The following is an 11721-nucleotide window of genomic DNA, read 5'->3' as shown; positions in this document are numbered from 1 at the left end:
AAGCCAGGCAGGAGGGGATATGAATATCTGGAGATTCACCAGAGCAACTGGCATGGAATTCTGGGCCTCAGGTTAACTTTGCGTGAATGAATGGGTCAACAGTGCAAAAAACCATTAAGGGGCTTTTTGCTGCCTGTGCCTGAAATGCAAACGCTTTCTTTGGCTTTGCCCCGTCACTGAAACAATCGGAAAATCAGTGGAAAACTGAGCTTGTGCTGCTCTATGGAGTGATTGATATGATGATCCCAATTACACTTAATTGTTGTTATCCTATTAATAACACCTTCACACCTGCCTCTCCATGGGAAACACTACTCATATAACTTAAAACACCAATTATGTGCCATGGAAAAGGAGCAATTAAATCCACTGAGCCTTACCTAAATAATGATTTAACTTCCCTCCAATATTTTTAATGTTATAAAAGCTGTTTCTTAAAACAAAAGCAAACCTTTTATTTGTGTGATGTCCTATTTGCACATGCAGGAACAGCTCCTGACTAGGTGCTGGTGGGTTTGCAGGGGCTCTGTGGCAGGGTGCTGGGGTGGGGGGGCCCTGGGGCAGGAGTGCTGAGAAGTTGTTTTTCTCCACGTGTGTTTTCCTGGGGTGGGAATCGGTGGTCGAGCTTCTGGGGTGGGAAGGGCGGCGGAGCTCAGCGCTGTCCTGCAGGGGCCCGTGGCTGTCTGATGAGCCTCTGGAAGCACCTGGCTTTGCCCAGGTGGGCTAGTGGTTGTCTGGAGAGACTTGCCCGCAGGTGGGAGGAGGCAGGTGGGGAAAGAAGGGGTCTCCCTGGCAGGGAGGGGAGCGAAGGAGCTGGAAAGCAGTTAGTGAGCCCAGCCCGGGGTGGCAGCCTCCTTCGGAAATAAGGAGCCTGGGTAAAACTGAGGTAGTTCTTAAAAATCTGGCCGTGCAGTCTGGTCGGCAGCGGTGGAGAAGCTGCGGTTTTACCATCGGCACCTGCAGAGCCGGCCGGCGACCCTGGAGCCCCGCAGACGGGGCCGGGCGCACGCCGTGGTGCCCCGCTCCGTGCCTCAGTTTCCCCGGGGGGGGGGGCCCGGGGCTCTCACGCCGGCAGTCCCACCGCGCGTCCTCCGATTGTCCCTATGGGCGGGGGGGCACAACCCCCGCGGGGTCAGCATCGCCCCCCCCAGCTGTCCCCTCCCCACCGCCGCCGGGCCGGGGCGCTGACGGCGGCCGCGGAGCCTCCCCCGCGCTTCCCCCGCGCCCGCGGCCGGCGGGCGGTGCCGCGCAGCTGGGGGGGCCGCTCCCCGCCGCACCGGCTGCACAAAGTTTCCCTCCGGGCTCCCGCTCGCGTCCGGGCTTGGGACCTCCTCACCGGGCAGCAGATTTTAAGGAAAACCCTTATTTGTTGGGGCGGTTATCAGCGGTGTTTTCGGGCAGCGCCCGGGCGCGGCGGGCCCCGACGGGACGGGCTGCGGGGGATGCGCGGCGGCGGAGCAGCGCGGCCCGGGCCGGGCCTCGGCGGGCGCCCCCCGCGCCCCGCTGCCCGCGGGCGGCCGCCGGCCCCCGGGGCTGCCCTCGCCCGGCCCGGGGCGGCCCCCGCCGCCGCCCGCTGAGCGCTCCGCCGGCGCCGGGCCGGGTCCGGGCCGCTCTCGGGGCCGGCGGGGAGCGCGCCCCGGGCCGAGCCGGGACGGAGCGGGGCAGCTCCCGGGGGCGGCCCGGCGGACGGGGCCGTGCATGGCGCGGGCACCCCGTTCTCCAGCTTTTTGGGTTTAGTTTTATTTTTCTCCGAGGAGCTCGTAGTTTTGTTTTCTTTTAATACCTAATTATTATTTTTTTTTTACTTTTTTTTTTTTTAATATTTTTAACATTTCACTCCAAGACGCCAGCGGAGGTTTGCGCCGGTTCCGCGGGCCGGCGGGGGCGCGCGGCGCCGAGGCCATGCGGCGAGGTAAGAGCGGGGCCGGCCCCGGGCGGGGGGTCCCGTCGGTTCGCTCCGGGCTGTGACCTGCTGAGCGTGTCACCCCCCTGCCAGGGGCCTGCGGGACAGGGTACCCCCCCTCCCCCCCCTCGCGGGAGCGCAAAGCCACCGAGGGCGCGTTAAGTTCAGGAGAGAAAAACTAGCGTGGCGCCAGGCGCGGATGTGTTTGGCTGGTTTTTGCCTGGTTTGAGGTGCAGAGGAGGGACCAGCCGGGCGCTGAGTTGGGCCGAATTCTGATCGCAGCCGGGGTTTATTTTCCACTCTGTGTCAGATTTCAGTAGTTTATGCCCGGTTTACGCTCATGTGAACTGCCTAAGAACTGGGTCATTACTCACCCAGGCTGATTCAAAGTATGTTGGAGTCCAGGAGAGGATTTCTGTTGGCTGCGGTGAATATTTTTTGGTTGGGAGGGTTCGGTCCTTACTGGTTTTGGTAGTCCCAGGGAAGCTGATGGGGCAACCTCGCTGAGAAGGGCTTACTCATGTGTTTACAGAGGGTTCCCGTGAGATGCCATGTTCACATCTCCACCTCTGTGGTTTTGTTTTACACCTTAATGTTTATTAGATGAGCTATTTCAAAATACACGGATTAATAGCTGATATAACCTTCCTGCTCCTCCCTTACATTTTATTGTAAGACGAGGCCCAGCGCTTTCCCCCGAGTGCCGCTGGCTCACGGCAAAGCCAGCACCCAGCACTAGCTCCATCTTTAAATGGGGCCGGGCTGCAGTGCAGAAGTCGTGTTGCACTGGGCTTGGTGGCTGTGTTGGTTACAGGGCATTAAAACCTCAGCCTGGGTACAGCAAGCTGGATCAAAACGTACTGTAACTGTTTAAATCCAAATATTTATGGAATGCTGCTCACTCCCTCCACAGTATCTTCACTGATTGGGGAAAATAAAAGTGCCAAATTTACGTCTGTTACAGTAAGTTAACTGGTGCCGGTCGAGGTGGATGCTTTGCTGGAGACCCTGTGGAGGTGTTTGGGCTGCCCTGCTCGTGTGCCAAGGGTGCCCAGCAGCGCTGGCAGGGTGGCTCACATGAGTGGCGTTTGGTTCCCCGATGGAACAAGGGACCAGGAGTGCCGAATTTCTGCTCTGCCATCTGGTTTCCCTGCTGCGGTGTGAATGCTGCTCGCACCCTTGTGCATAGCTGGAATTAATTAATTTGATTTCTGTGCATTCCTGTAAGGAGAACCAACAGTGTGGTGGTGTTGGGAGAGGGTTATGCTGTGCTGCCCGGCACCTGCGTTACCCAGTATGTGCCAAGAGCCGCTCCGAGCAAACCTCATCTTCTGCTGTGCCGCTGGTGGCTGAGGCGCCACTGTAGCGGGGATGTGGGACGGGGCAGGTGGTGCAGGATGGGCTCCGTCGTTCCGAGGGGTTGCAGCGAGCTTGCTGCCATGCTCTCCTCCTGCCCGAGAAGACCTGTCCCAGAGCCTGTTGGTGGGGCTCTCAAACCGGAGCTCGGTGGCTGTTGCTTACGCAGTGGGACATGAGTGAGCCCTTTGGCAGGAGGAGCTGGTGGTCCGAGGGGGGAAGCTGCTCATGGGAGAAAGAAGAAGCAGGTGCATCAAACATACGTGTGGAAGCAAGGGAAGGGAAGATGCATCATCTCCTTTGGGGGAGCCTCCTGATGAGTTAAGCTGAAAGTGCTGGGGAAAGATCTGCCTTGGGAAGATGAGTCTGGAAGCTACTGTTCCTGATCCTGGGTACTAAAAGTCACGGGTGCAATTGCTTGAATTTTCTGACCCTTTGCTCCATTTTTGGTTTGTCCCATATCTGTTGCAAAAGCTACTACTTTCCCTCCTGGTTACCTGAGCACTGGAGTCTCCTGCTCTCTCCCACTGCTGTTACCGCTCATTTTACTAAGTGCTGATTGCTCTCAACCATCCTGTCCAGTCATTTTTTAATCTTTTCAGCTTGCAGGCTCCTGTGAAACTTCCAGGTGAAGCGTGAGAATGGGTTTCCTTTTGGATTTATCTTACTGAGACCTTTCAGAAATAGTCTGGGGAATCCTGATGGTCTGAGGCCAGGAGCTGAAAATCACCCAGCTAATTACTGCAACCTGGTTATGCTTGGAGCAGTTATTTCTGCCTGCATTTACCTGGCTGTTTGTTTGTGTCTTGTGATCTCAAAGACTTCCCAAATATTTGCAGTAATATTAGCTGATTTAATAAACTTACTCTGTCTTGCTTAAAAAAAGTAAAAAAAAAAAAAAGTCTCCTAAAGGACATGGGTAAAAAAGAGGAGAAATAGAAGGATCAGAAATGCCAAAGGAGTGCTGCCGTGGCTGCCCCAGGACGCAGCAGGGGGTTACTCCCTCCCTGGCCTCCCCCATGGGCCGGGCTCCTGCCAGCACCACGAGCCAGGGTTCTCAACACGTGTCTTGCCCAGTGGCCTCTTGCCATCTGTGTTTCGGGGCATAAGCATCACCAGCTTTAATTTTTGTGCGGCTTTTTTGTTACTTAAGGTTTGTTGTATTTGGCCTTCTTACGTTGAACATGCAATAGCTGTGTTCGGTGCTGACATTAGGACACAGCACTAATTTTCTGTTAGATGACAGATTTATTGGAGTTTTCTTCATCTACACAATATGGCCTGAAAACCTGAGTTATAATTTGCCAGAAGGGGGCATTTTGCAAACATCAGAAAGGATTTCAGTAGCACGGGAGAGCTCATATTGATTATTAAGCAGGCAGCAATGCACGTCTGGAAACCACAGCCTCTTGGGGAAGAGTTCCCTGGTGCCTAAATGGTATAGCATAATTAGTGTGCACCTACACCCTAGTGAATGAATTTTGGGGTGTCGTGTCCGGAGGGCTGAGTTCAGGGAGACCAGCAGGGCACTGAGTGGTTGTTAAAATAAGAAATCATGGAGGAGCGTTGAAATTATTTTTTTTAATGAAGCCACTTAAAAATGCGTTTTCCAGCTATGTCCCAGTAAGTGGCTTTTTTGCCATAGGTCGAGCTCTGAGACCTTCCTGCTGCTCTGATTTCTTGCACATGGTTTCTCTGCTCTTCCTCTCTGGACAGAGGGCATCGCCCCGTCTGGAGCCCACAGCTCTGTGTCTCCCTTTGTTTGAACACACTGCCAAGCTGCCCGTGGCTTGTCCTGACCCAAGCCAGACACACACAGCCAGAAAAGCCAGTCCTCTGCTGTGGAAACGCCAAGAAGCTTTGCTGGGGCTCTGGGGGTTGGTTTTCTTGCGTGGTGTTTGTGTTGAATTTAGGGTCCCAGCCAGCAGGCACTCTCTGGCCTCGCCATCTCTGTCCTCATCTCTTCTGTCCCCATCCCAAGTGCAGTGGCCTTCCTCAATCTTGGGATCAAGGCTTTGCTTTCTTTGTCTTCAAAGATCTATCTGCTGTAGGTGCAGCTGGCTGTTGTAAGAGGCTGGCAGGGGGTTGTCCCCCTGTGCTGGTGGGGTCAGTCCTGCTCTTCAGGGTGTGCAGCCTCAACCTCGACTGGTGGCAGCTGCTGCGCAGGGCTGTGACACCTCTCATCCCCTCTTTGTAGCTGGGGAGAACAAGGCAGAGACAAGTTAGGTGAGCTGATGGAAGAAATGGGGTGAAAACCGTTTGTTCCTGCTTTAGTGTGTCTCCCATTCAACATGCCAGCTGCTGGGTGTACGGTTTTTCCTCGAAAGCTGGCCTTGTGTACCAGTGTGCTTCTGGACCAAAGGTCTCTAAACAGCCTGTACCCATGTGCTTTGCACCAATTGGCACTTCATATGTGCTGAATCCAGCAGCAAGGGACTAAATTTAGCCAGTTGTGTTAGTTCTTCCTCTCATTTGAGGTCCTGAAGCACCCCAAATTATTTGGGATCGCTGCTAAGGCAGGCTCAGGTGCTCTCACCTGTTTTCTGACCTTGTTCCTCTTGAAATAAATGCTGAGCTTTCTGCGCGTCCGTGGCGAGGGGACGGGCTAACGGGGAAGGGAGCACCGTGTAGTGTAAGGGCAGGTGCTGCTGCATGTATAAGATAACATTTGTATTTTCCGTATTTTGCTATAGATACTTGTGGTGGGCTGACCCTGGCTGGGTGCCTGGCACCCACCAAGCTGCTCTGTCACCCCTCCTCAGCTGGGCAGGGGAGAGACAATATAACAAAAGGCTCCTGGGTTGAGATAAGGTCAGGGAGATCACCCAGCAACTACCGTCATGGGCAAAACAGACTTGACTTGGGGAAATCAAATTATTACCAATCAAATTAGAGTAGGATAATGAGAAATAAAACCAAATCTTGGAAATGTGTTCCCCCAACTGTTCCTTCTTCCCAGGCTCAACTTCACTCCCGGTTTCCCTCCCTCCTCCCCCCAGCAGTGCAGGGGCTGGGGAATGGGGCTGGGGTCCGTCCATCACACGCTGGCTCTGCCGCTGCTTCCTCCTCACAGCCTGCCCTGCCCCAGCCGGGGTCCCCCCACGGCAGACAGCCCCCCACGAACTGCCCCGACCCGATTCCTTCCCAGGGGCCGCAGGTCTCCCCACACTGCCCCAGCCTGGGTCCCCCCACGGGCGCAGCCCCCCAGGCCCAGCCGGCACCAGGGTGTCCCCGTGGGGTCCCCAGCCCGGCCCCAGCCCTGCCCCCCCCCCTCCTGCCAGGAGCTGCCCCAGCGCCGCTGCCCGCGGGTCACAGCCCCCTGCGGGCACCCCCTGCCCCGGGGGGGCTCCCGGGCTGCGGGGGGGGGGCGGGGGGGGGGGGGCTGCTCCCCCGGGGGCTGGGGGCACAGCCTGCCCCGCCGGGGCTGCCCACGGGCTGTGGGGGGTCTCTGCTCCGTGCCTGGAGCCCCCCTGCCCTGCCCTGCCCCGGGTGCTGCGGCGCTGCTGCTCTCGCATGGCCTCGCTCCTCTCTCCAGCTGCTGTTTTTTCCAGCAGTTTTTTCCCCTCTTCTTGAATCCGTTATCCCAGAGGCTCCCACCGTTATCCCAGAGGCTCCCACTGTCACTGATGGGCTCAGCCTCGGCCGGTGACGGGTCCCTCTTGCAGCCAGCTGCGTGGGCTCCGTTGGACATAGAGTCATGGAGTTGTTTAGGCTGGAAAGCAGCTCCTCACAGAAGCCACCCCTGTAGTGCCCTGCCACCAAACCCCTGCCACACAAACCCAGTACAATACTTTCAGGCAGGTAAGTAACTTTAGGGTCAAAAAACCTCGTAGAAATGGTTTCTGTCCTGCCTTGAAAAAACTATAGAGAAATGAATGACACCAACATTTGATGACAAGTGTCACAAATAGAGCTAGAGAGATGGTAGCAGTGAGACATTAGAAGGATGCTGAGTGTGTGGGGGTGGTGGTCCGCCCGATGTTGCACACTGAACGCTGCATCTCCTGCAGCTGAGAAGGGTCAGAGGTCCTAGACTGGGGAGGTGGTGGCAGCAGAGCCCGGGCATGCGACATTTGCAGCTTCAAACCCATAGCTCTTGTGTTGTGCTGTCAGGTGGAAAGGCAAAAAAACCTTGAGCTTGGAGCAGGGCGGTGGTTTTATTTGTGTTAAGCATGCTGGTTTAGTTCTTTCTGTTTCCCCAGCTCTCCTCAAATCCTTGAGCCCAGCAGAGCTGTGGAATACCCAGTTCCTGTTTTGCCATAGGAGTTCTTCATCTGCTTTTCTTTGTGTTCAGGATTGCGATCCATTTTGATCCCTCATTCTTGGTAGAAGCTCCAACAGGTCCACACCAGAGCATTTTGAATGCAATTGCTGCCTCTCTGTGTCTGATGCAGTGCCGACATTTGCTCTTTTCTTGCCGGGACCTGTTGCTGTACTGAGAGAGATGCTCTGCGCCAGCCCCACTCCTGAGCTTCCTGCACCACCCGAGTGGTGATGCTCAGGTTCACCCCAGCCAAGCTGAGACTGAAGCCTTCCAAATCACAGCCCACTCTGATGTGATGTTTTCACATGGACTGCAGGGTAGTGAAATATCCGTGAGAGAAAGACGCGTCCAGATGTTGCAGAAGGCTGGGTGCGATAATGAATTATCCACAGCCATTCCCAGGCTGGATGGCTTCTGTTTGGAGCCGCTGGTGTGGTTTTACCTACTTCCCGGCCTGGACTTGGTTGTGGTGCTTTGCTTGTTGTAAAAACAGTGTCCCCAGGAGCCTTGAGGAGTTGCCCCGGTGCATTGCAAAGCGGCTTTTCTTGTGGTAGTGCTTTCCCATGGTATTTTGTCTTGGGAGCTGGCGCACGCTGCCGCACAGGAAATTCTGGTTGCACCATTATTGCAGAGCCTATTGTTTGGGGCAAGAGCAGGATTCGGTCTTGTTCACATCCTAAAATGTCTCGCTGCGTTAAAAGGATGTTGTGGAGTATCCAGGGCTGCTGGCAGAGTGGCAAAGCTCAAAGCTGGCTTTGCACAGAGTTCACGCTTAGCCCAAATCCCTGCGTTTCTGCTTAAACTCACCACTCGGGTTTTCCATGGGAATCCTCAGGATCAAGGAGAACTTGGAGTGAAAGCAGAGCCAGGGCATGGACCCTCATCATAGTTTGCAGCTTCTTACTGCTTAGCCTGCTCCTGCTTGTGGGTGATGCGTGGCAGACGTGTTGAGTGATGCAAAATCAGGGTGTGTGGGCTATACAGAAGCCCATCAAAACCCTGCCTTTGAGATACCAAAAAATGTGATGTGGATCTTGCAGGGGTAAATAGGCAGGGACAGCATGTAGCAGGCTGTGTTTTCACCTGTCACAGTCTCGTGGTGTGACTGAGGCTGCCTGTTAACCTGTCCATGCCTCAGTGTCTTATCTGAGCATTGGAGTGAATGCTGCGCTGCCTGTGTTTGCATTCACTTTGTTTTTTTCCTCTTAACTAATCTTTGTGGCTTAGATGGTTGGCAGTGATAGCTGTATTTCCCAGGCTGTGCTATCCAAATTGCAAAACACCGTTCCTCACCCGTGTGAACCGCAGGTCCTCTCGTGCAGGGCTGTGTGTAATGTTTTGGCTACAACTTGCCCGCCGGCAGAAGCAAGAGGATTTGAAAGCTTTGCTGTCCGAGTTGCATCCCCCCTTGCTGCGAAGATGGTTGGTCACCCCTCAGGTTGCCTGCTTCAGCTCACAGCTTCCCTTCGCTGCGTTTTTCGTTCGATTTTGGCTGCCATCCCAAAAGAGTGAAAATACCAAACGGGCAGGTGTAAAGAGCAAAGCTGCATGTGTGACATTCCTCTACTGCTGCACGCTGGGGCAGAATTAAGTGTGGAACTTCCCAGGGCTTTTGCAGACTCTGCATCCCAAGAGCTGAGCTGCTGCTGCCCCAGTAAAGCCCCAGAGAGCTGTGCAGGCAGCTAGCCCCTCTGTGCACGGGTGGCACAGAGCTGCCAGCAACCTGCCCTGTGCTGGGAGTGAATTTGCTGCTGGAAGCTTGTCTTGGTCGAGGTGCCACGCTTCAGTGTGCATAGGTGAGGCGGTGAGCTCCCTCGAATGTCACACCGGCTGGTGATGGTGGTGTCAGCCGGCTGGCAGTGCAGCAGGAGATGCACGCTGGCTCCTTTGCTGCTGCAGCAAACTGCTGGTATCTTCAACAGATGCCGGCTTCGGTTCGAGGGCACCGCTGAATTTGTGGAAACAGGGTTGATGCTGCTGCTGTGCGCTGGCTTGAGTGAACCGAAAGGCTTCTCTGACACTACGGTAACGAGTGGAGCAAAGCACGAGCCTGGCAGAGGGATGGGGAGCCTGGCAGTAGTGTCCCTCATATGAACAAGCCACACTGGGAGTGGTTGTAGCTCTGCTCTTGCTGCTCCTCTTACACTGGTCTGGTGCAGGGCAGCAGCTTTTGTCGTTCCACTAGAACTGGGTTGACATTGTCTGCCAGAGGCCTCCCGTACACTTGGAGACTTGTTTGAGAGAACCATTAATCAGTTTAAAACTGCCCCGTTTCACTTGTGGGTATAAAAAAACACCTATTGTGTGTAAAAACAATGCCACTGATGTGAGCGTCTGCCCTCAGCGCTGGAATTGTTTAGCTGAAGTGGTATGAAGTCACACGTCTAGCCGGAGCGGTGCGGTCATGGAGCCTCTGGACTCGCAGCTTCGGCTCAGCTGTTGGTGTGGGGCTTCACCGTGGCAGTGCCTGGCCTTTGCCCGTGCTGGCGCAGAGGATGCACTTGGCTGATGGAGGGTGGCCCCAGGGTCCTGCCTGAGCTGGGGCAGTGCAGCAGGGAGTGAGGAGGAGGAGAGCATCCAGTGGGTTTCTGAGCAGCACAAGGAGTTGGCTTTGCACTGGAAGGGTGCTTCCCGGTGAGCAAAAGCACCAGCACCAGAGCCCATTACTGCCTTCCCATCCCTCCCTTCTGCCATAGGGAGTTAGGCAATGTCCCAGGGTGCAGAGCACATCCTAATCTGCTCTGCTCTCTGATTTCCACACCAGACCAGAGCTGAAAAAGACACCACCAGCAGCAAGTGCAGGCGAGCAAGACACACGGTGTCCCTCGGTGACCCTCTGCAGTCATGCTCAGTGTGTCCTTACAGGTAATGGGGAAGGCCAGGAGAAGCAGCAGGGCTCAAGGTGGTGGCTTCTAAGCATTTTCACACTGTGCTGTGCACAGCTCCATGGTGCGGGCAATGCCGGCAGACTGAGCACAGCAGGGGTGGGTGTGTGGGAGCCCACCGCAGCCCGGGGGATGCTGTCCGCAGCCACAGGGGATGATGGCTCTGTGTGTGTGTGTTTTCCAGTGAGATTTTATACAACAGCAGCCGGTGAGTTTACTTTATATGGTGTAAGTCCTGCCAAAACAATTTCTTCCTGTTATTGCTGCTCCAGTCTTAGCGGAGCGATAAGAGCCTTTTGCAGGGAGCTGGGTTCTCCCAGGAGCTCTCCTGCTCCGAGCCAGGAGCTTTGAGCAGAAGTTCTCAGGGTGACTTTTCCTCAGTCCTTTACCTAATTTCAAAGTTACAGTTAGTTAAATGATGAAAGGAACACCGGAGTATAGTCTGCATAGGGTCTTTCTGCAACCAAATGGATGGGGTTTGTTTTGGGCAGTATTTCCCATGAATTGTCTCTTCAGTTGCCCGAGGAGGTAGTTATGGATGGCCAAGACCTTGGCCTTGAAGCCAAAGGCTTGTGTTAAAATATATTGAAGTGGAAGCTGAGACAACGTGGGGCTTTGTTTGGACCTGGACTGGATTTTGGACAGTGCCACAGGTCTCATCACTTCTCCAGCTCGGATCTGGTGGCTTTGGCTGATGCTTTGTGTTGCCACATCATTTTGTTCCCAGACACTGAATGGGACCCAGCGGTGCGCTGCTCTCAGGGCTGCTGCACGCTGCGGTCGCCATGTAGGTTTTACTTCCAACAGGAGGGCTGCACGGATACCTCATGCTGCTTGGAAAGTAAAGTACCTTCCTTTTCCCACCTCATTCTGGCAGAATTAGGAAAATGGTGTGAAGCTTCAATAGCTGGAAAGCTCTGGGGCTGGGGGAGTGATTTGCATGGAAAGCTTTCTCGGCTTCATAGCAAGGAAGCGCTCCTGCTGCAGTGATGCTACTGCGTGTGTGTTTCCACTACTGCAAAGGAAGCTTTTTAAGGCCAAAAGTTAAATATTTGAATGGAAACCAAGATGGATCTTAACCCCCCTTCTGCATGGTTTTTAATTCCTTTTGAGTGAATGAACTGAACCTCAAGCGGAGCCACAAGGAGGTTTGCTGGGTTCCAGCGTGGGCCCGTGACAGGCGGTGCCAGATCAGCCGCAGCTGCGTATGATAAAGGAATCGTTTCAGGTTTCCCAATTGCAAATGCAGTGCCGGTGCTGGGAGGGCTCCTGCCACTGCTTAACAATTGGACTGAATTGAATAGGCTCTGCTC

The 11721-nt window shown here is 54.8% G+C and overlaps 1 protein-coding gene across 2 annotated transcripts in view; it reads left to right on the top strand.

The window, feature by feature from the left end:
• The first annotated feature begins 1635 nt into the window (after window positions 1–1635).
• Window positions 1636–11721, top strand: part of ARHGEF9 (Cdc42 guanine nucleotide exchange factor 9) — a 221805-nt gene continuing 211719 nt past the window's right edge. For both annotated transcript variants that reach the window (XM_056359669.1, XM_056359668.1), the window contains exon 1: window positions 1636–1912. The gene's annotated coding sequence lies outside the window, so the exon portion shown is untranslated. The remainder of the gene's footprint in view (window positions 1913–11721) is intronic.

The sequence above is a fragment of the Falco biarmicus genome, chromosome 14, assembly GCF_023638135.1.
Source record: "Falco biarmicus isolate bFalBia1 chromosome 14, bFalBia1.pri, whole genome shotgun sequence".
NCBI classification, from domain to species: Eukaryota; Metazoa; Chordata; class Aves; order Falconiformes; family Falconidae; genus Falco; species Falco biarmicus.
Note: the sequence above shows the minus strand (reverse complement) of the source record. Positions and strands in the feature narration are given on the sequence as shown.